Here is a 25,663-nt window from a genome sequence, read left to right on the forward strand (position 1 = left end):
ATGGACAGATTTTGATGAAATTTTCAGGGTTTGTTGGAAATGGGATAAGGAAGAAATGATTAAATTTTGGTGGTGATCGGGGGTGGGGGGGGCGGGGCCCACAGGGGGGGCCACTGATCAGCCTTGGCGGAGGTCTGTGCTCTCCGAGTGCTTCTAGTTTTTTGGTATCTGCTCTGCTGAGGTTCCAAAACAGGGGAAGAGATACTAAAATGTGATGTGTAAACGCTGTAGACCACTGATTGGTCAGAGAGTGCGTCATTCTGTTATCAATGTGTGACCCACCATTAAAAAAAAAACAGCTATGGAAGTTTACAGCAAATATACCGGAAGGCTAATCGACATGATGACAGCCCGTAAAACTACACCGTGGTTGGTCGAAGAGGTTCAGACATTTCTGTACTTGGTGGCCGATGAAAAAATTCAGCGTGAGCTTGACGGGACAACAGGCAACAAGCAAGTTTATCAGCAACTCTCTGAGCAGACGACATGGAAGTTACACACTGCATCGCTATGACATCCAGGTACTCTAAAGTCAGTAGTACCCGAGTTGAATCGAGTTGAGCCGGTTTCACATAGTGAAAACATTACACGCTTACACGTGTACTTTCTTGGGCAGTAAATAATAGTGGAATCAGTAAATGAACAATTGCGAAATTTAATACATTAACCCTTAGAGACCCAGTGCTACTTTTGTGGCAGTTCCCAAATAAATTGTTCCCCTATTTTTAATGTTTCTTAAGTAATTTATTACCATTTATTCTAATAGTATGCTCTGTATTTTCCTTTTTTTTTTATAGTAAAAATCACCTATTTCCCTATATTTTATTTATTGATCATGTAGATATCTATAAAAGCACAGATTAAAGTTGAGGGTTATTATATCAGAAACAGGGAAAACCAAAGAAAAAGGGACTTTTTCAGTACAATCTCTCTTTAACTGAACATAAACCAAGTGTTCCAATCCTCTGTCATTTATCAAACTCCTTGGGTTTTACTGGTGAATTAATGTTGTAGAAAATGACGGCGTTTTCACGTTCACTACAGAGCCTCTGAACGTCCAAATGGGTCGTATCTGATGACCATGAAAAGATGACAAACTGTATTTTACACCAGTTATTTACATGGATGGATAGGATTAGTGGATCAGCAGGTATTAGACATTTTGTATCAGTTACTAATTTTGGTTGCCAGTGGATGTTTGGGTCTTTATGGGTTAAATCACAGGTGTCAAACATGTGGCCAAAACTGGCCTGCCAAAAGTTCCAATCCGGCCCGCAGGATGACTTTGCAAAGTTCAAAAGATATTAACAGTCAAGGGCGTCAAACTTGAAAATAATAGCATAATAACATAGAAATAATGACTCCAAATGTTCTTCTTGGTTTAATGTGAAAAAAATAATGTGACCTTATGCCTGCAAACAATGGCAACTCCAATTTCTTCTCTTTGATTTATTGCAACGAACATTAAACTCTGATATCCTTTAATACTTAAACGTCAATAACCTGAACAAATATGAAGAACCTGAAATGTCTAAAGAAAAATATGTGTAATTTTAACAATTTTCTGCTTGTTTTGTATCTTGGTAGATCCGATCTGTAATGCACATGTATAAATCATAAACTGAGGCATAATATTGATCAAATTTTTCTCATTATTTTGTATTTTTCTTCAGAAACTTGAGTTTTTTCAGGTTATTCACATCTTTTTTGTTTGGATAGTTTGTAAAATAGAAATGATTTCATAATGTAATCTTATTTTTTGCATATTAAAAATTTGGAGTTGTCATTATTTATAGGCTATTATGCTATTATTTTACTGGTCCGGCCCACTGGAGGTCAAATTGGGCTGAATTTGGCCCTTGAAAGAAAATGAGTTTGACAACCCTGGGTTAAATACTCTCCTCCCATAAATAAATTCTAGAGAAGTATTTATGCAATTAATAACTGTGTCTACGCCTTTGCAGTGCTAATTTTGCACTTTGGCAAATCTCCACAGTAGTGTTTTAGCACCGCATGTAGGTTGGCATCAATGAATATCTCCCTAGGTGCCCTCCTAATTTACGTTTGTACCAGAAATCAAACAATGTTTTTATTTTAACAAAAAATACAACCCAGTATTCAAATCATTATTACATTTATGAGACAAAATCCTGCTCCGTAGCCCATTAAAATATTTGCCAGGAGTCAGACTGATGTGAGATTTTGTGATGTGGGAGTTGTCAGAAGGGAGTTCCACTCTTTCATCCCAATCCTACACTGATTGCAAGGCCATAGGGGACAATCAATAAGTGCTCTCCACAGCCTAATCAGGACTAAGCATGGGTTTTTTGTCATACAACTCCACTCAGTGAAGAGCTACAGCGGGATGAATCAAGGAATTGTTTCAGCCTACTGAAATCTGTTGATTGCTTCATAAACACCTCACAGCACAATTAAGCCCTGCGTTGATGTATCACCGCATGTACGAGCTCACCGTTGACTCATCTGTGCCGCTTTTGCTCTGCCTGGTTCAGGAAATAATGACGACAGCCAAGCCGGAGCTGATAGTTGTTGTCAATGAGCCAACAGGCTGAAGCGGTGACCTTAAAAAAGGTGGCTGGGAGTCAGGAATCTAGAGAATGTTTAGTCCCCATAGCAGCATCGCAAACAGCTGCCGGAGGAAGAGGAGGTACGAAGGGAACATGGTGTGCAGATAAGGACAGGACCGGTCAGATTCTGAAAGCTCCGTTTAATTCTCAAAGCTGTAAGGTGCTGATTTTAGGCTAGACTTTTGTTTATTTTAAAGCTATTAATGCTATGATTTCGTTTCAGCATTGAATAAACTGAATGTGTAGCATAAAGAGTCACAAGAGAACTGAAAATTACCCCTGTGTGTGTAGTTACACTTGTTTTTTTGTTTTTTTTTCTTGTGTTAAGGGCTATTACCATCCTGTTGCTTCCCATTCAGTCGGCACATGTTCTCAGGCTGAAAACCCTCGAAGCACAGCGTAACGGGATAAATAATTTCCAAATACAGGGTGGGGAAGCAAAATTTACAATATTTTGAGGCAGGGATTGAAAGACAGTGTATGACCAGTTAGTTTATTGAAAGTCATGAGAATTTATTTGCCACAAGAAAATTGACATAATAGAAAATGTTTTTATTCTATTACGTTATCGGTTCAGGACTTTTATTACGTTATTGGCCTACTACATTTTAAAAATAGCAAATTTATTTCGTTATCAGCCGTTATTACGTTATCGGTTGTTATTACATTATTGGCTTCTACAGGGCTTTAATAACAGAAGATGTAGCATTTTGTGTTTTCGACTGAGATACTAAGTCTTAGAAATCATATGCAGTACATCTAAATTACAGGGCGGGGAAGCAAAATTTACAATGAACATTTAGTTGTTTTTTCTCAGCAGGCACTACGTCAATTGTTTTGAAACCAAACATATATTGACGTCATAATCATACCTAACACTATTATCCATACCTTTTCAGAAACTTTTGCCCATATGAGTAATCAGGAAAGCAAACGTCAAAGAGTGTGTGATTTGCTGAATGCACTCGTCACACCAAAGGAGATTTCAAAAATAGTTGGAGTGTCCATAAAGACTGTTTAGAATGGAAAGAAGAGAATGACTATGAGCAAAACTATTACGAGAAAGTCTGGAAGTGGAGGAAGCAACACAAAACGTACCAAAGCTTTTATGAAAGCTCTCAAATCCAAAATCCTAAAGGATCCAAGCAAATCCATGAGAAAAATGGCAATTGAACTTGAGGTAGACAACAAGACCGTTAGAAATGCAGTAAAATATGATTTGAAGTTAAAATCTTACACAAGAACACCAAAACACTTGTCGACAACAGCAACAAATCCAACTTTTATGGCCGCCTTCTAGCCCAGATCTAAACCCTCTGGATTCTGCTATTTGGGGCGTTTTAGAACATGCTACCAATAGAACATCACACAGCAATGTCGACTTTCTTAAAGATACTATTAAAGAAGAATGGGAGAAGTTGTCACCCGAATATTTGAGGAACACTTGCGCAAGTTTCAGGAAGTGTGTGAAGGCAGTTATAGAGAAAGAAGGAGGACAAATAGAATAAAAACATTTTCTATTATGTCAATTTTCTTGTGGCAAATAAATTCTCATGACTTTCAATAAACTAATTGGTCATACACTGTCTTTCAATCCCTGCCTCAAAATATTGTACATATTTGCTTCCCCACCCTGTATAGTTCAAAAACTTGACGTGATAGAGAAAAACTGAGATCGGTTTTGGATTCCTGCACCCAAAAATTAGTTAAAAACAGCTGTCAGACCTAACTCAACAAAAATTGTGTTCCTCAGTGTTATTTATGTGAATATTATGTATAAAAGTGGGTCATCCATAGATCATAAATGACTCTAAGTATGTGTGCTGCTAAAAATGACAGAAATCACCATCAGGGAGTGAATGCTTCTTTCCAAAAAAATACTTTAATACAAAAAAAAAAAAGTAGTGTTTTCTTATGTTTATCTTTTCTTTTATCCGTGATAGTAAACCACAGTGGTGTATTCTAGCGTGGCTGAAAATGGGCACCAGTGTTTATTTAGGTTAATAAATGTTGCATGTGCTAAGCTGTGAAATAAGCATCTACAGACCAGAGCCTGCACAAACAGAGTTCTGACACAAGTGAATGGAAAAGGAAAAAAAATATCTGACAGTAGGAGCATTTCCTCACATCAAAATCTAAACAAGTACAAAGTATAAACAATCACTGTTCTAAAGTATCTGACAGGGAAAAATCCTTCAACTCCCTTTTTTAAAATCCTTGGTAAATTTGTTGAGAAAGAATGAAAATGCTTTGCTCCTAGATTTACAAGAGGTTGAAAAAAAAAAAAAAGGCCACATAGTTTTTGCTCCAGTGGAAATACAGGACAGGACTTTTTTGGGAAAACTACAAATACAGATTCAACTTGTTTACTGCAGGAAAAGGGAAAAAAGTACAGGCTGGTAAAGGTAAAAAGTAGGGCAATGAGGTATGTGTCTACAGGCTATGAGAACTGAACCGTACTGATGTAATGTGAAAAAATATTAAATCAACTCCAACTAAAAGAAATACTGAACATAAATCCAAAATGCAATCGGTTTTAAATCATTTTAAGTCTTTTTCCATTTCCATTGTTTTCACATCATTGGACATTTCATGCATTTCATGTCTCGTTGCATCTTTTACAGTGTTCTAAAACTGTTCCAACTTTTCTGAAAAATGTTCCTCGTTTCGTCTCTTTATCATTTTCAGATTACTGTGTTGTTTATGTCATTTTTGCTTCCCGTGTCTTTACATTATTTTACTCTTTTACAGCATTTTACTCTCTTACGTAATTTATGTCATTTTTATTTCATTCTACTTATTATTTTTCATTGTTTTTGTGTTGTTGCATCATTTCTTATGTGTGATATCTGCTGACAGATACATGAAGGGATTGTTTTTTCTTTGACTGATTGATTGATTTATATATTTATTTCGAATATGAATGTCAAAACGGAAGAAAATAAATGAACCGAACACCTAAACATAAGACAGAGGTGTCAAACTCATTTTAGTTCAGGGGCCACATACAGCCTGATATGATATAAAGTGGGCCGGACCAGTAAAATAATATAAATAATAAGAAAATAGTAACTTTTGAGTAAAAAATTTAAATTCCGTAATGAAAATGTTTACATCTATGAATTGTACTCGAACATAACATGAACAAATATGAACAACCTGAAAATTCTTTAGTAAAATCAGTGCAATGTTAACAATATTACGCCTTAGTTTATCATTTATACACGTGAATCACAACTTACAGATCACAGTGGATCTACAAATACAAAAAATATTAAATAACAGGGAGAATATTATTAAAATTCCACAGACTTCTCTTAAGACATTGCAGATATTCACATTTTTTTTGTAAAACACTAGTCTGTAAATGTAAACATTTTTGAGTAATTTTACATTTTTTACACTACAACAAAGAGGAATTTGCAGTTTTCATTATTTATAGTTTATTATGATAGTGTGTTACTGTTCTGATCCACTTTAGAATTAATTGACCGAAAATTATTTTAACATCCTTGATTGTTAATATTTTCAGTGTAATTTTTGCATTTCACACATTCATCCCAGGGGCCGGATTGAACCCTTTGGCGGGTTGGATTTAGGGGCCGTTTACACGGCGTCGGATTCAGTCAACTCCGGGAAGATTTCATCGCGGATTAGCCTTCTGTTAACATGGAAACGGTGCCTAGAGTGCCTGAATCCGGAAACTTTTGATACCAGGGTCCAGGGTGGAATGTTATCGATATGCTCCGCATTCCAGCTCCGTGTTAACGCGAGTCGGAGCGTTCCGGGGTAAAATATGACGTCACCGCATGCGCGCGCAGCCAAGAACCGCCAGTTAACCCACTCCAGGCCAGTTGGTGGCGGTAATGCGCCTCCAAACTGGTTTGCCAGCCTCTATGACACAATAAAACTGCAGAAAAAGAAGGAACAACGACAACAACAATGGCCGGTTTCAAAACAACATACGTGCTGCTAACTGTGCTCAGCTCATCTGTCCAGACAAAGAAGTCCTGCGTCTTTGTACGACCACTCGCCATTGTTGTTTGTAAATAGTGTTGTCTGCCTCTTCTTCTTCTCCTCATTTAAAGGCTGTCTAAACCGGAAATCGTTTGTGCGCAGGCGCGTGTTTTACTGCCACTGTTTCACTACAGCTCTACATCACCAGCTACTGGTCTGGCATGGCCACTACAGCGTATTCAGCCGTCCTCGCGGACTCATGTGAACGCAGATCGTTATCATAGCGGCTTCGTCTTAACGCGGAATGATTTTATAACGCAAAGGAGAAATCTTTGCGGAATTGGATCTTAGTGTTGCCGTGTAAACGTAGCCTTAGCCCCCAGGCCGCATGTTTGACACCCCTGCCTTAGAGACTGGTGTGAATGGGGATTTTTCTTGCTAGTCATCTTATTTTATATATATATATATATATGTGTGTGTGTGTATATATGTTTACATCTATGAATTGTACTCAAACATAACATGAACAAATATGAACAACCTGAAAATTCTTTTGTAAAATCTGTGAAATGTTAACAATATTACGCCTTAGTTTGTCATTTATACATGTGAATCACAACTTACAGATCACAGTGGATCTACAAATACACAAAATATTTAATAACAGGCAGAATATTATGAAAATTCCACATACTTCGCTTAAGACATTTTAGATATTCACATTTTTTGTAAAAGGCTAGTCTGTAAATGTAAATATTCTTGTGTAATGTAACTGTTTTTTTTACACTAAAACAAAGAGAAAAATATACAGTTTTCATTATTTATAGCTTATTATGATAATATTTTACTGGTCTGATTATTTATAGATTGAAATGGCCTAAAATGATTTTAACAACCTTTATTGTTAATATCTTCAGTGTAATTTTTGCATTTCACAAATTCATCCCAGGGGCCGGATTGGACTATTTGGCGGGCCGGATTTGGCCCCCGGGCCACATGTTTGACATCTGTGACATAAGACATATAATACATATTCGAAAAGGAGTGAGAAGAGGTATAACTTATAAACTCCCAGCCCTTCTCCTTATATAATAACTTTCCTAGTCTAAGCATATCTATACTATATACCAGGCCTGTAACGGTACACGTACCGAACCAAACCGTTTCGGTACGCACCTGTTTGGTTCGGTACTCAGCTGTACCGTAACGGCACAGTATGTTGAGAAAAAGAAAAAAGGAACGAAAGACGTCGGTCAATGCGGAACTTTAAATTCCAAGTTCCACACGGGCATATTGAACACATTGACCCAAAATATAAAATAGTAGCTGATATAAGATTAAAAAAAAAAATATGATGTGGACCTGGAAGGAAGAGATGGAAAACCCTCCACCATCAGTACAGTTCCATTTGGGATTACTTCAGGTTCAGGTGAAAGACAACCGCCTAAATCCGTGTATCATTCGTTCATTCGTTTTTCAATTTAAATCACCAAAAAAAAAAAAAATCACCAAAAATCAAAAAACAAAAATACGACTCGTTTTTTAGTTTTTCATTTTCAAAACCAGAATGAAAAACGGATAACGGTTTGTTTTTCCATTTCCAGATTTTGTGCTCAAATGAAAAATGGAAAAAAACGGATAACGACTGTTTCATCCGATTTTGCTATTTTCAGTATAGTTAAGTTGTCTGACCCGGAAGTAGTCATAACTATAGAAAAGATAAACAAACGGAATCATGGCCGGACTGGAAGAATATTTTGCTATAATTAAGCTGCTGTTAATCTTGTTAATTCAGAAAAATAGAGTCAAATTTATTGTTTGTGTGAATGCAATATGCTTCCATATCAAACAGCTGCTTAATTATTATTTATTATTATTATTATTATTATTATTATTGTTATTAATAATTATTATTATAACCTCTGAAATATTGCCACTTTGTGCCTCTTAAATTTCTTCATGTCATTGTTGCATCCAGATGTGCAGTGATGCAAAATATACAGTAATTAAATCCATAATTTCCCTCAGATGCTCTGAAACTATAGCCATGAGCCTGTTTTACAGAGGAGAAAATAGAGGTATTGATGTTCAAATGTAGGGGCTAGACAATAAGATGGATAAATATTCAAATAAAGATGTTGAACAACAGTATAATGTACATTAACATAGTATTCCCACTGTTTATGTTGCTTGGTTGACCTTTATAGTAACACATGCCATAGTACAGACTCCAACCTTGATTGTGTTGGAAAAAATTACTATGATGGCGTGATATTTTTTTAATTAAAGGGGGAAAAAAATAATTCCTCCATCCTCCATCCTGAGTTGTGTTTCCAGACAGTGACAACTTGTTTCTCCCACATGACCCCACAGAACAAAATGTCTTCCATTAACCGGGTGTAAACAGCTCACTGATAAGGCTTTGGGTCTGCCTGTAAAAACACTGATTAGCCCCGTCATTTACTTCTCCAGCTGCAAAACAAATTCCTGTAAATACTGCGTCATCAGAACACTTGAATGGAAAACAAGTACACAGCATGCCCTCATCCAGAGGAGACACGACTTCACATGGCCTTTAGTCTGAGAGGAGCTTCATCCAAGGCTCTGTAGAAACACTGCATATTTAGAATTCACCGACTGTCAAAACATTATCAACATGATTATTTAGCAATTTAATAGATGAAAAAATGGATCTGAGGATGATGTGCATGGCAAGGTTATTATCGTTAATGAAATGACGAAAACTAGAATTGTAAAAACATTTTCGTAAACTGAAATAAATAAAAACGACAATTAAAAGAAAAAAACAATAACTAACTCAAACTGTATCGTGTGCTTATAAAACTAACTAAAATGTATAAACATTATGGATAAAATTCCCTTCGTTTTCATCTTTGTCAACGTCGGATTGATATGAAATCGATTTATTTCCTTCAAGCAATTTTAGCTGCTGGCACCATATGATATTTAACGGTCCGTCACTTGTCGTCCCTTGTGGTTTCCAGTCGTCTTCTTGTTCCCACTCTACCCGGAAATATGGAGACTAAAGTTGGGAGAAAGATAGAAGAAGAGAAAAGATATGAAAAAACTAAAATTAATACTACAACTAAACTAAAACTAAGCATTTTGAAAAAAAATTAAGACTAATAAAAACTAGCAAACCTGCTCTAAAACTAATTATAACTAACTGAATTAGAGCAAAAAAAAAAAGGTCAAAACTACATAAAACTAAACTATAATGAAAAATCTAAAACTATTATAACCTTGGTACATGGACAAAAGACCAATCTCTAATTTAGTCAGAGTCAGGATCAGTATAAATACGCTACCAGTCAAATGTTTGGACTCACTTTCTCATTTAAATGACATGAGATGGACCACAGATGGCAAACCAGTGCTCAGCATCACTGGGAACTCCTTCAAGACTGTTGGAAACCATTTCAGGTGACTACCTCATGAAGCTCATCAAGGGAAAGCCAAGAATGTGTAAAGCAGTAATCAAAGCAAAATGTGGCTATTTTGAAGAATCTAAAATATAAAACATGCTTTGAGTTATGTCACACTTTTTTTACTACATAATTCCATATATGTTCATTCATAGTTTTGAGGAATTCAGTGAGAATCTACAATGTAAATAGTCACGAAAATAAAGAAAAACTAGGTGAGTCCAAACTTTTGACAGGTAGTGTATATTGTCCCATATGAGAAATTTGTTTTGTTAGAGCCGTGTTTTCAACCTTGGGATCGGGACCCCACGTGGGATCACCTGGAATTCAAATGGGGTCACCTGAAATTTCTAGTAATTGACAAAAATAAAATAAACACTTACTAATGAAAAATCTATGGTGTGTTGAGAGAGACAATCCTAATCCATAAAAGACATGACAAACTGTGAAGCTGAAACTGAAGCACTGTGGTTCTGTTTCTTTCAAATGTTCATTGTGGTCAGTTTCAGATGCTGCAGCTCTTTCATAATTCATAGTTTGAGTTCTTGTTTGTTCAGTATTAATTTGCAGCTTTTGGACTGACTGTACAAAATTCTCACTTTGTGCAGTAATCTACACCTGGCTTTTCTGCCTCTGTCCACAATAATATACATTACAGGGTGAGGAAGCAAAATTTACAATGAACATTTAGTTGTTTTTTCTCAGCAGACACTACGTCAATTGTTTGGAAACCAAACATATATTGATGTCATAATCATACCTAACACTATTATCCATACCTTTTCAGAAACTTTTGCCCATATGAGTAATCAGGAAAGCAAACGTCAAAGAGTGTGTGATTTGCTGAATGCACTCGTCACACCAAAGGAGATTTCAAAAATAGTCGGAGTGTCCATAAAGACTGTTTAGAATGGAAAGAAGAGAATGACTATGAGCAAAACTATTACGACAAAGTCTGGAAGATACTATTAAAGAAGAATGGGAGAAGTTGTCACCCCAATATTTGAGGAACACTTGCGCAAGTTTCAGGAAGTGTGAAGGCAGTTATTGAGAAAGAAGGAGGACACATAGAATAAAAACATTTTCTATTATGTCCATTTTCTTGTGGCAAATAAATTCTCATGACTTTCAATAAACTAATTGGTCATACACTGTCTTTCAATCCCTGCCTCAAAATATTGTAAATTTTGCTTCCCCACCCTGTATATAGACTAAATGTAGTGTAAAATTAACGTTTATTTGCAACATAGTATAGCAAACTATTACATGATCAAAAACAAATAAATTTTAGCAAAAATAAAAAAAAAAAGTCTCTGTTTTGAATGTCTGGGGTCACCAGAAATTAGTGATGTTAAAATGGGGTCACGAGCCAGAAAAGGTTGGAAACCACTGTGTTAGAGTCCCAAAACCATATGAACACAAACACACAGCTTCACATTCTTGTTTTAATCGGCTTTGATGAGCATAAAGAAGATGCATTTCGGATCAATCTTTAAAACACACAGTTAAGCCAAGCCTGAAGTGAGAAGCCCCTTTTACACAGCACTTCTGTTCTGGGAATATTTCACCTTTATTCCAGAACAACATTTGTGTAAACTGGTAAATGGTGGGATCATTTGGTTCCACCTCTGTGACGCCTCTGGAGGTAGTAACAGAACCGTGATGAAGGTGGAGTCATGATTCTGGAACACTATGTAAAAGAACACCTCTAATTCCGCAACCAAGGGGTGTTGTCAGTGGTGCAGCTTGCCATTAGGCAAGGCAGGCAGCTGCTTGGGGCCCCTAAGCCAGCAGGGGCCCCCAAAGGACCAACAGACACAAACAGTCTAAAGAATAAGTTCACTACGCAGCGGCAGTGAGAGGTTGCAGTAACAACTAGCTGTCTCAAATTCTCTGAAGGGCCCCCCTGCGTCCAAATTGCCCCTCCCCCACCTGTCTGTCTCTGTCAGAGTGAGAGAGAGAGCGTGCAGGTTGCATGCTAGATAGATAGATAGATAGATAGATAGATAGATAGATAGATAGATAGATAGATAGATAGACTTTATTAATCCCCAAGGGGAAATTCACAATACAGTCACCGCTCCACAGAAAAAGTCATACCACATCAATAAATAAATAAATGCAGAGTATAAGTAGTTTAAAAATAAGTTACATTAAAAAGAAAGTAGAATTAAAAGCTAAAATGTGTTTTCTACCTGTCACATAAAAACACTAGAAAAGCACTCGGAGAGCGTAGACGTCCGCCAAGGCAGATCTGCCCCCCACCCCCACCCCCGATCACCACCAAAATTTTATCATTTGTTCCTTGTGCCAGTATCAACATTTCCTGAAAATTTCATGAAAATCCATCCATAACTTTTAGAGTTATCTTGCTAACTAACCAACCAACCAACCAAACAAACAAACAACCAACAATCAAACAAACCCTTGCAAAAATGTAAGGTATCAAGATATTGTTATAAGCTACAGGTGGATCAAATTGGAGGCTAATCAGAGTTGTTTTGAATTTTTTAGGAATTTTCGAAAATTACTCAATGATTAGAGATAGGAAAATTGTAGATTTTGCGACCTTGCTGTGACCTTGAACTTTGGCCTACTTGGCCCAAAATTTAATGGGTTGGTCCCAGGGCCTAGGCCTATCTGTGGGTACAATTAGGTAAAGATGGTTGGAATAGTTTTTCCGTAAAGTTGCTAACAAACAAACAAACACACAAACAAACACACAAAGCAAAGTGATGACAAGACCTCCTGGTGGAGGTAATAAAAGCAACATTGATCATTGATCATTGAGAGCCAACATTGAAGAGGTTAGCAACACCGCTATGTATTTCCAATGCACAAGTTATACATCTCATTATACACTGCGCTGTGTCACTGCCCCTTTGACTCTGGAACGCAGGTCCACTGTGTAAAAGCCGAGCCTGTCTCACCTGTTACTCCTTTGTCTTGGCTGCGGAAATCAGTCAGTGGTGGAAAAACGGTGGGATCATCATCTCACCTTTTTTCTGGGATCTCTGTGTAGAAGTGTCTAAAGTAGAGCCTGACCGATATGGGATTTTTGGGGCTGATGCCGATACCGATATTGGGGGCTAAAAAAAAAGCCGATATCCAATATATCGGCCGATATCCGATATTGGCCGATGACCGATATATTGGCCGATATTTGAAATAAGAACAGTGATCTACACAGGATATAATAATCTTATATTAGATAATTGTGGACAGGTGGATAAACAGTTGCATAAATCTTTGTTTATCTCACAAGTGTAATTTACACAACTTTCAAATGCAAACTATGCAATCACAAAAATAATTAGAGCAAAAAATATGACTTACCACACAATTATGTTTTCACTCACAAATTAGTAATTAGGAATTTTAGTTTGTCCTAGGACAAACTAAAATTACTATCTATCCTAGTAGGATTAGGAATCCTACTGGATTTCAATCTCTACTGTGACATATACATGTAACAAACTCCACTCAGCTCCACTCACTAACCCTGTGACTAACCCTCCTTGACATCTTCTGTAAAACGGTCGTAAAAATATCTTTTGTAGCATCGGCCCCCGTGTCCTCTAAAATAAACAGCTTCCTCTTATGTCCTCAAAAACATCTTGATCCCATTCGTACTAAAACTATGACCCTGTCTCCAATTTGACAAAACCCTTGAAAAGGTAGTTCTCATGCAACTATTTTAGCTACAATATAATATCTAATTCTGTTCCTGTCAGTTGTGCTCGGCAGAAACAGCTTTTCTCAGTCTCTGACATTTTGATGCAACCGAGGAAATGTTAAGATTCCGTGCAGTTGAATGTCAGTGTCATTTTTGACACTATGGGTCACAGTGTCTTCATTAACAGACTGTAGGTGGAGAGTAGAGGTGGATGTCAATATTCCCAGCAGTTTAATACTAATAAGACATAGATATGGATTGTTGGTGAAGTGCAAATTCCCCAAAATCAGTCACTATTTTATCATCCCATTTATTCCACACTGCAGAGAACTTTGATTTGTAATATCTGACCACAACATTAGTTTAGAAAAATGTGAAACTGGCGATCCAATCCAGCTTTCAACACATCACAAAGACAAGAACTCATGTGTTTCAACAAATAACCTCGAAACAAACTTGCTTTTACCCACGGCCAGTTAGATTGCTGTAATTCCCTGCTGTCTTGTATCAGTCTAGTTCATTTCAGAATTCCACTGCCAAGGTTTTTACTTGAGGTAGGAGATCGTATCATACTGATCTTGGCTTACCTACACTGGCTACTTGTTGCTTTTAGGATTGATTTTTTATCACAGATTACTTTAACCCTTTCATGCATGAATTATGAGAATGTTAATCAAGATTTTTTTTTCTTTATTCCTCTTTAGGCATTAAAAAAACAATGCAATTATTATTATTATTATTATTATTATTATTATTATTATTATTATTATTATTATTATTATTATTATTATTATTATTATTTTTATGAAGCTATTTTTCATGGAGTTGCAAAAATGTCCATTCAGCTGGACACCATGTGTTTCATTTTTGAAGCAACGAAATGTGTATTTACTGATGTACTGTGTGAAAACTATGAAATAAAAACATTTAATGCTGCTAATTTGATGTTTTCTCACATTATAACATACACTACAAACAAAAAGTTATGGATATTTTAAATTTTTTGGCTATTTTTTTTCAGTTGGGATTCTTTCACAACACTTTTTACTTTTTTGTGTGTGAAATGAAACATTTTTTTTAATGACCAGACATAGTTTTATTTACAAATGGCAAAACTGACAAAATAAATAAATAAATAAATAAAACAGCAAAAAAAACAACAACAAAAAACCCCTTAAATTTTGGTTTGTAGTGTACTCTAATACCAGTCATTACTCTCTTCATGGAGACAATATGCCAAAAAAAAAAAAAACAACTTCTGTTGTTAATTACAGTCTAATAACAATAACAAGGAATTGATTTACACGCGAACATGTTAGATCAGGTTTATCAAGAACAGCAAAGTTACAGTAATGTTTTCAATGTCAGTGTATGGGATGGTGCATAAGTGTCCACTGTGTTGGCTGATATGAAACTAAAACAACAAAACCCATGAATATACGAGAGAACAGCTGGAGAAGAACTGTCCACTGGAGTGACCACTATGCATGAAAGGGTTAAAAACCCTGACAGGCCTTGAATTAACTTATTTTTCCGAACTTGTATTGCCATGCATCCCTATATGCCGCATCTTATTCTTATTGATCTTATCTTATTGATCAAAAACCCAGATAAAATTTAGAAAGTGATAAAGCCTTGATGGTCAGGGCTGCTAAAGTCTGAATTGACCTACAAGTTTAAAGTGCAAACCCATTTCACCCCTTGGCCCTCCCCCTCCATTTTGCATGTTCACGTGAAGGGGTGGGGGTGTCCCAATTCTTGATGAGTCAGATGGGAAGTGCTAAGGGGGAGGGCTGTTTGGTCATCAAAATGGAGATTTTTCGGGACCACACTACAAACAGATGGGTATGAGAAATTTCCCATAATTCTGGTCGAATCATCAGGAAAATGGAGGCAAACAGTAAAAAAGTGCAGCAGTGCGATGAAAGAAACACAAATGTACGCATTTTCTTCGTAAATAACTTAATCATTTGATCGTCTGCTTAATGCCGTTTCAATGCATTTTATGACAAACGTAGCAAAAAATTGATTGTGTCTTCTCTTTCAAGCATGGGGCGGCCATGGCTCAGATGGTAGAGTGGGTTGTCCAATAACCAAAGGGTTGGCAGTACGAATCCCGCTCTGTCCATGTGCTGTTGTGTCCTTGGGAAAGTGAAAGACACTTCAACCCTCCTTGCCTCCAATGCTGCTACTCACACTGGTGTATGAATGTGTGGATGTTCGGCAGTGGTGGGAGGGGCCGTAGGCGCAGATTGTCAGCCATGCTTCTGTCAGTCTGCCCCAGGACAACTGTGGATACAGATGTAGTTTACCACCACCAGAGGGAGAATGTGAGAGTGAATGAATGATGGATCCACTGTACGCACTTTGAGTATGCGTTCATAGAAAAGCGCTATATTAATCTATTTATTATTATTATTATCATTTCTGCGGTTTGCGGTTCATAGCCACAAAAAGATGGCCGAAACACACAGCTGCTGATGGCATGGTGAATTCTTTCGCAAACAAAGTTGTCACATCTCAGCTCCTAAACTATGGAATGATCTGCCTCTCTCTGTCTGTTTTTAAGTGCCTTCTTAAAACCCATTTTTTCTCCTTGGCTTTTAAAACCATGTGAGATGTTTGAAGGTATTATCTTTATTCTATATTTTTTTATTTAGTAGTGGTTAGTTGTTCTTATTTATCTATTCTATTTATTTGTTTATTTTATTTATATTGTTGTTTTTAATTGTATGGCTTTTAATCTATTCTTGTATTTTATTGTTTTTATTTGGGTTTTATTTATTCTTCTATATAGCACTTTTTTTTTTTTTTTTCTTTTTGTACAGTTTCTGTCTTTAAATCTATTCTGTATTTTATACAGGGTGACACAAAAAAACGGGAACTTTTTAACAATCCAATAAAACCAAGAGTGATGGAAGAAAAATATTTTATTCATAGTAATTGAAACCTTAAAACATGCCATTTAAGAAACAATGATGGAATTTTCATTGTTTAAAAATGACTTCCTGTAGATGGCGTCCTCCTGTACGAATGCATTCTTGAAATCTGCTGTTGAGATTCCTCATTGATCGCTGCAACATCTCAGCTGGGATACTGTGAATTTCATCCTGAATTCTCTGTTTTAACTCATCCAGAGTTCTTGGTCGAGTCGTGTACACTTTACTCTTGAGATAGCCCCACAAGAAAAAATCACAAACGGACAAATCTGGCGATCTAGAGGGCCAGGGAACGTTACCGAATCTTGAGATCACACAGTTACCGAACAATTCTCGCACAGCCGCCAATAGTTACTAAAATGGGGGTGTGTTTACTTGCTCAAGGGCACTGTCTCGCAGTGCTGCCACTTGCTCATGTCTGCCAATACGCACTTCAAAAATTCCCGTTTTTTTGGGTCACCCTGTACTTCTATTTTGGTTTTAATTTTTCTTCTGTACAGCACTTTGGTCCCCTGCAGTTGTTTTAAAGTGCTTTACCAATAAAGTTGGATTGGATCTTTTCATAGCACCAACAATGACTGTTGATGACGTAACAAGTGTTGTCTCATTTCTTAGGCAAATATTTCAACCCTTGCTCGTTGCAGCTCAGTTTCAAAGGGTGGTGCCAAGTGCAAGGGCCAAGGGGTAGGGGTGAAAATAAAAGTTGGTATTGGGCCTAAAGTAGACCACCAGAACACATACTAAAGGGTCCAAATATATCAAATCCTGGAGAGTACTATTAGGGACAAATTCAGTGTAAGCCTTGGTGGAGCCAATCTAGTGGTCATCAGTGTTATTACACCACACTGGCACGTTGGTGTCACTTTCAAGCTGAAGTTGCTGCCGAATGGTGGACAAATATTTACTGAGCCATTAGCCAGCCCTGTTTATGGAGAGTAGTGATCCAGGGAATCTGCTACGTTGCACTGTCATGTTTCTAAAGTCGCTCAGATCTATAGATATATTATTACTACTGGATTCTGGACTCCAAAACGGTGGCTATTCCTTTGAACGAAAAGCTGTTTGTTGGTGCCTCAGCCAGTTTCTTCACAGCTTTCTGTGTTATGTGGACCATTGCACATGCAGACTTGGCCCACTGTGCATGTGGATTAGTGCTGTACCCACTGCTTGGGTAACCAATGGGTGCTCAGACATTACATTGTGGTCTTGTCACAGACTTTACAATCTATTTTTAGTTTTTCACATATTTTTAAAAACACATAAAACCTCCTTGTAATAAAAACCTTTCCTGTCATTGTTGGTATCAATATCGGCCTCTCTATAAAACTACTGACAGGATACTCACATTCACAGCCAGAAGTTTCGGCCATGACACAAACAGATTCTTTGCATAAATATGATTTATTTGCAAAAAAACATCTTTGAAATGTGGAAAATTCTTATAATTGTTTTTCAGTTTACATTAGAAAGACGTGGACAGATATTTATAAAAATGGAGGCAAAAGCTTGTGTTCTATGGTGTTTTCTGATGCAGTTTTTTTTTTTTTTGTTGCAGCTCCTAAAGTGTCCTGTGGAGGAACTGGCAATAGTTCTGAGTGGTGGCACCCGTATAGACTTTTCTTTATATATCCATGCCAAGAAAAGACAAAGCACCTGAATTTATCAGCCAACATAAGTTTTCCTGCCTGCTTGAAAAGGATGAGTTAGTGGGGGTTATTCAGTCGGTTGCAATCGGTGGATTTATTGCTAGATAGTTCACATTTAAAGGCTCCTACAGTCTGTAATATATTGTCAGTCTTATTAGTTTTCAGAATCTGCACTTTGTGATATAGATGTAGTAAAACTGGGCATGAAGTGTTTGCTGACAGTTACCTAAGGTCAAGCTACGATGTTCAAAAATATACCAGCTAAAATTTACTTCGGGGGTCAAATGAGTGGCCGTTTTTGGAAAAAAAACAAACAAAAGTGTTGTAAGAAATGCATAGAACTGTGTTGAAATAATGCTAATCCATTTGTGCACAGACTACTGATATTATTTGACAGTGGAAGCTCTATTTTCAGAAATATCGGATTTGGAATAGCACGTGTATGTGAAAACTTTTGCTGGTGGACGGACGTGACATTACCCATGATGCTCTGGTCAGTACCAGTACTTTATTAGTAATAAACTTATAGACTTACTATTGCTAATTCTCCTCTTATTCATAAATGTTAGTATTGTGGATCTAGAACAATAACAGCTGACACAAAAACACAAAATGTGTCAGTGGACGGATGTGACATGGTTGTTACAGATCCCATCATACTGATGCTCGGCAGCCATGTCACAGTTTCCACTAATGATCCCTGTGCAAAAACTAGGATCAGAATTATTTATTGTATAGTTTATCATCATACTAAAGAGTAAATAACAATATAGAATTGTTATTTCTTTATAAAAATGCTTATTATTAGAAAACTTGATTTAAAACGTGACGTGTGACATTCTTAATGTATGTATTGGCGTAACATAAGCAGGATGGATCAGCACCATACTCCATATTGAACCTGTAAAAATAAAACATGTGATATGTAGGATATAACACTGGTCAACAACAAATTTAATGTTTCAGTTTTTTGAGCTGATTTAGGATAATTTTGGTGTGCTGAATCCAAAAATCATATTAATTTTGCTCAATCAGGTCAACTTTCTGAACTATGCTACATATTGGCTTTTTAACATTTTTGCTTACATTTATGGGCATTTTCACATCATATGATACAAAATTCTTTCATATTTCTAGCAATAAACGAGTTCTGAAGATTTTACTTTTGCCAATTTATGATTAATGTTTTTTTTTAATATTACAGGTGAATGAAATGGCTTCGACTAGAAGATCTTGCAAAAATAAGCCTGACGTATTCTGCTACATCTGCGGTGAATACACCATTGTACCTAACAGGAATCAAGTCACAAGTTTCATAAAGTGTGCTTACCAATCTTATTTTGGTATTAAACTTGGTGACCAAGATAAAGTTTGGGCGCAGATTGTGAGAAGATCCAATTTTTCAAAATCAAATTAGCAAAAAAACCTGACCTGATTGAGAAAAACAGATGTCATTTTTGGATTTAGCGGTGCAAAATGGTCCTAATTCAGTTGAAAAAACCTAAACAACTTGCAAAAAACATTTTTTTGTAACCCAGTGTAATCTTGTAAGAAAAACTGAGGAATCTAAAAGAATAGAATATTTGTTTTTCAGGTAAATTCAGTTCAAATAAAACTTGGCCATTTGTGACATGAAAATATAGCATTAATTGTGATGAAACTGGACATTTTTGAGCTGAAAACATAGTTCATATGACCATCAACATGTTGTAACAGAACTGAAATCCTGTCAATTTGCAGAACTTGCATTTACCAACACAAAGTTCCTTTGGAGATTCACTTAGATTGATTTCTTATGCACAAAGACCTCTAAGCAAATTTTAGCCGATACAAGAACAAAACATCATTACTACATGTCGTTTATCTGTGCTGCCATAATTGTAAACATTGAAGTGAAACTAATGGTTATACTCTTCAAAAAGTTGTATTGACATGTACAAATAAGAACATCTCTGAAATTGATGGGGAAGAGAAGAATGAGCATCCAATCATTACTCAGGCACAAATCATGTTTGGATAACTGTCAGGTCAATGTATTTCCTGTCTTGTTTTTTGTCCTCCAGTCCCGTCTTTCCTCTATGTGGCTGCAGACCGACTCCCCTTCTTTTCCAAGGAGGGAATGGTAGGCTAGAGATCAGCACACGTGCATCCCATCATCATCATCACCACAGTTCAAAACCCAGTCTTCCTAGTCACCCTTTCCTCTATTGGTAAAATCTTCTGATTCGGCTCTCCTCTGAACCTGCGACTCAGTAGAAGACCCTACTGTTACCGCAACAAATAGTTCAGTACTTAGTGTCTCTGAACCTTCAAATCCCCAACAAAACAGGTGTCAAACATGCAGCCCGGGGGCCAAAACCGGCCCCCCAAACGGTCCAATCCGGCCCGTGGGATGAATTTGTAAAATGCAAAAAATACACTGACAGTATTAACAATAAATGATATTGAAATCATTTTAGGTCAGTTCAATCTAAAGTGGATCAGACCAGTAAAATACCATCATAATAACCTATAAATAATGAAAATGGCAAATATTCCTCTTTGTTTTAGTGTAAAAATAGTAAAATTACACAAAAATAGTTAAATTTACAGACTGGCCTTTTACAAAAATGTCTGAAATGTGGAATTTTAACAATATTCTGCCTGTTTTTCAATGTTTTGTGTATTTATAGATCCACTGTGATCTGTAAATTGTAATGCACATGTATAAATGATAAATTAAGGCGTAATATTGTTAACATTGTACTTATTTTTCGTAAGAATTTTCAGGTTGTTCATATTTGTTCGGGTTATGTTCAAGTACAGTTCGTAGACGTAAACATTTTCATTACAGAATTGTACTTTTTTCACTCAAAAACACAGAAAACTTTGGAGTTGACATTATTTGTAAGTTCTTATCCTATTATTTGTTTTATTTTACTGGTGCGGCCCACTTTAGATCATATTAGGCTGAATGTGGCCGCTGAACTGAAATGAGTCTGGCGACCCCGGACATTCAAGGCGGAGACATTTTTTGCTGAAATTAATTTGCTTTTGATCATGTAATAAACTGAACATCAAAATAAACTTATTGCATACTCTATATGATGCCATTTCACACCATTTTATTAAATATGAAACAAATTCTTTCTTGTTCTTAAAAAACATTTAATTAACAAACAAAATACAACAAACAACAAAACAGTGGATGAGTATCCAGAGGATGATGTAAAATATGACAAAGCGTGGTTCAACAAAGTTCACATTTAGCAACAACCAACATTATTAATCCACAGCAAGTCAAAAACTGACCAAATGGTCCAGATCCATGTCCTCAGTACTGGGTATGTCCTCCCTGAGCCCTAACACAGGCTGGGCACCTTCTGCACATACTGTGAACTTTGTTGAACTACCCTTTGTCATATTTTACTTCATCCTCTGGATACTCAACCACTGTTTTGTTGTTTGTTGTATTTTGTTTGTTAATTAAACGTTTTTTAAGAACAAGACAGAATTTGTTTTTGTATTTAATAAAATGTTGTGAAATGGCATCACATAGAATATGTGATAAGTTTCTTTTGATGTTCAGTATAGTTTGCTATACTATGTTGCAAATAAACATTAATTTTAGATGACATTTAGTCTATATAATATATATTATTATGGATAGAGGCAGAAAAGCTAGGTGTAGATTACTGCACAAAGGGAGAATTTTATTTTCCTTGGTCAGGATATGTACAGTCAGTCCAGCTTGGATTTCCAAGGCTGACAATTAATACTGAACAAACAAGAACTCAAACTATGAATTATGAAAGAGCTGCAGCATCTGAAACTGAACACAATGAACATTTGAAAGATAAACAGTACCACAGTGCTTCAGTTGGTCATGTCTTTTATGGATTTTGACTCTCTCAACTCACTATATTTTTTGTTTTATCAGCAATTTATGAATTTTTTTTTAAGCTCCTAAGACCCAGCTATGGGTTTTCTGTCCACATTTGTGGACAAGAGTTTCACAACTTTATGCAAAAAAAAAAAAAAAGAAAGAAAACTGTCCACCACAAAGGATATTCCATAAAAATTTTAAAAACTGCATCTGAAAAAAACTGTTGCATCATGATGTTTCCAATATAGGCACTTATTTAATAAAAAACAAAAAAGCTTGTACTTTGCTGATATTTCCTGGGTCTTAGGAGAATCCATGTATCATTTGTTTTTCAATTTAAAACCAAAAAACAAAAAAAACCACTTGTTTTTTTGTTTTTCATTTTCAAAACCACAATGAAAAACGGATAACGGTTTGTTTTTCCATTTCCCAATTTTGTGCTCAAATGAAAAATGGAAAAAACGGATGACGACCGTTTCATTCGATTTTGCTATTTTCAATATAGTTCAGCTGTCTGACACGGAAGTAGTCGTTACTAGGGAAAAAATAAACACACGGAATTTTCCGAATTAATGAGATACTGTTTTCTGAAAAAATTTAAATTCGGCTGTTTTTCTGAATTAATTAATTCAGAAAAACAGAGCCACATTAATTTTTTGTGTGAATGCAATATGCTTCCGTACTTACCAAACAGCTGCTTAATTATAGCAAAATACTCCTCCAGTCTGGCCATGATTCCATTTGTTTATTTTTTCCCTAGTTTCGACTACTTCCGTGTCAGACAACTGAACTATCTTGAAAATAGCAAAATCGGATGAAACGGTCGTCATCCATTTTTTCCATTTTTCATTTGAGCACAAAATCGGGAAATGGAAAAACAAACCGTTATCCATTTTTCATTCTCGTTTTGAAAATGAAAAACCAAAAAACAAGTTGTTTTTTTGTTTTTTGATTTTTGGTTTTAAATTGAAAAACCAATGAACGAATGATACACAGATTTAGGAGGTTTATCAATTACTAGAAATTTCAGGCAACCCCATTTGAATTCCAGGTGACCCCACGTGGGGTCCCGAGCCCAAGGTTGAAAAACACCACCTTAAAGGGTACTTAACAAAGATGTCACTTAACAAGCAGCAGCAGATGGAAGGACTGACAGAATTCGCTTGTAAAAGCTACTTATTTATGTTGTCAGTTTTATATATGGATAATTACTTAGCAGAGGTCAAGGTTTCTCCCCCTTACATCATAGCTTAATGGCCTGTTCTACAGCAATCACTGGACATGGTCTTTTATCCCTCTTGCCTTTTCCTCTCTGTGCCTTCTGTCTCCATTTGAGTAGGTGATCAGACATAATTGGTTTTGATCCACAGTAAGTCGATGGCTTGAATCTGCTGTGCAGGGAGGACTCAACATTGTTGGAATGCTGACCCAGAGTAAGTTGTGATTAGATCCAGAGCACTGCTGTGTAGTCGTGCAATGAATTTATAAAAAAAAAAAAAAAAAAAGTGCACACACAATTCACTTTGTACAATATCTTCCCACTACCCGACAAATTGCATGTTTCACAGCCTGGGGATGTTGTAACTCATTGTTTTCCTCCTCTTCACTCTGTTTCCTTTGGTGTGTGGTGTACAGTCATAATCTGGTTCAGGAGGCTTTTATTATGGCCATAAAATATATCTGTCAACACTTATGCAGGGCTACTGTGTAGGGGCAATATTAAGCAGCATGTACACACCCACTCACTCGCTTGTTTGTGCCATTATCCTTATGAGGAATTTCCATACGTATTTTCTAAGTAGAGTGGGGTATTATCTGTAAAGCTGCTGTTGTGGGAGCAGAAATAAATGAATGCAGTCACAAGTTATTCTGCTTCACACATTAACGTACCGTACAGTCCACATGACCTCTAATGAGTAAACACAGCTCAACTGTACACGTGCAACAAGGGAACAAGTGGACGTCAGCAGGAATCACATACAATCATTCATAACAATAAACAACTGGCAAAAATAAATTGATAGGTGTTCGCCTGTGGTTCGTTCTATCTGTAGTACAAGTAATTTGAGGGTGAACCCGTGTTTTCGTTCTGTACATTTGATCTTGTTAGTTATTGACTCACCTTGCAATTTTGAGAGCACCCTCAAGAACTTCCAGTCCAACCACACTGGAAAAAAACAACACAACAACGTTCAATTTTTGAAGAGGTTTAAAGCAACCTCGTCTTGAGGTTGTATAACTGAGTGCAAAAGGTAAAAAAAAACAAACAGTAAAAAACTAGAAAAACACACAGAGAGCTCAGACCTCCACCAAGGCACATCAGTGTCGTCGTCCCCCCGATCATCAGCACCACAAGTGTGCCTTTTTGGGACACTTGTGGAATAATGTAAAAAAAAATTCATACAGTTTGTTTTTAATTCTTTTACACTTTTTTCTATTTCATCAACTTGAGCTGTAAATAAAAATACCAAATACTCAATTACTGTCCTGTTTTTTAACCCTTTAAATGTCATGTTTCTAATGTAAACAAACCATTTTTTTGGATGGAAAATACACAATTTTTTTTTTTTTTTTTGTTCAATATACTACATAAAAAGTGGATCACATATTATTGGATTTTTTCATCCCGGCATATGTCAATGATTAACTCCAACATTGGTTAATTTGCATTATTATTTTTGGTGCTAGGTCAAATGTTCAAAAATACTAGCGTCTGTCACCAAGTGTGCATAAAATACACACCTATAAATCAAAATATTAAATGTTATATATTGATTTATTTTTCTGCTCTAATTTGATTTTATTTTTGTAAATCAAGCTCAGACCTAATCATACATATCAAATGGAAGAAATAGTGCGTTTTAGGCACACTTGGTAGACAGATGCTAGTCTGGTAATTTTCTTTTGTTTACAATGTGCACATTTTAGTTGGTGGTCAGAATTTTAAAGATCATGCAAAAATGAACAACTTTTGAATTCTAACCTTATTTAAATTGTGAAAAATAATAAGAAGTTTTTTAAAACGAAGTGAAAAGTGTGCTTAAAAGGTGCACCCAGATACCAGAGGGTTAAATACGTTTTACAGTAATATGTTGTTTCTTGGAATATGGTAGTTACTGTAAAATGCAGAAACTGTGGCTAACAGTATTTTACTGTAAAAGGTACATTATATACAGGGTGGGGAAGCAAAATTTACAATGAACATTTAGTTGTTTTTTCTCAGCAGGCACTACGTCAGTTGTTTTGAAACCAAACATATATTGATGTCATAATCATACCTAACACTATTATCCATACCTTTTCAGAAACTTTTGCCCATATGAGTAATCAGGAAAGCAAACGTCAAAGAGTGTGTGATTTGCTGAATGCACTCGTCACACCAAAGGAGATTTCAAAAATAGTTGGAGTGTCCATAAAGACTGTTTATAATGGAAAGAAGAGAATGACTATGAGCAAAACTATTACCAGAAAGTCTGGAAGATACTATTAAAGAAGAATGGGAGAAGTTGTCACCCCAATATTTGAGGAACACTTGCACAAGTTTCA

Source organism: Sphaeramia orbicularis, chromosome 11 (genome assembly GCF_902148855.1).
Source record: "Sphaeramia orbicularis chromosome 11, fSphaOr1.1, whole genome shotgun sequence".
Classification (NCBI taxonomy): Eukaryota; Metazoa; Chordata; class Actinopteri; order Kurtiformes; family Apogonidae; genus Sphaeramia; species Sphaeramia orbicularis.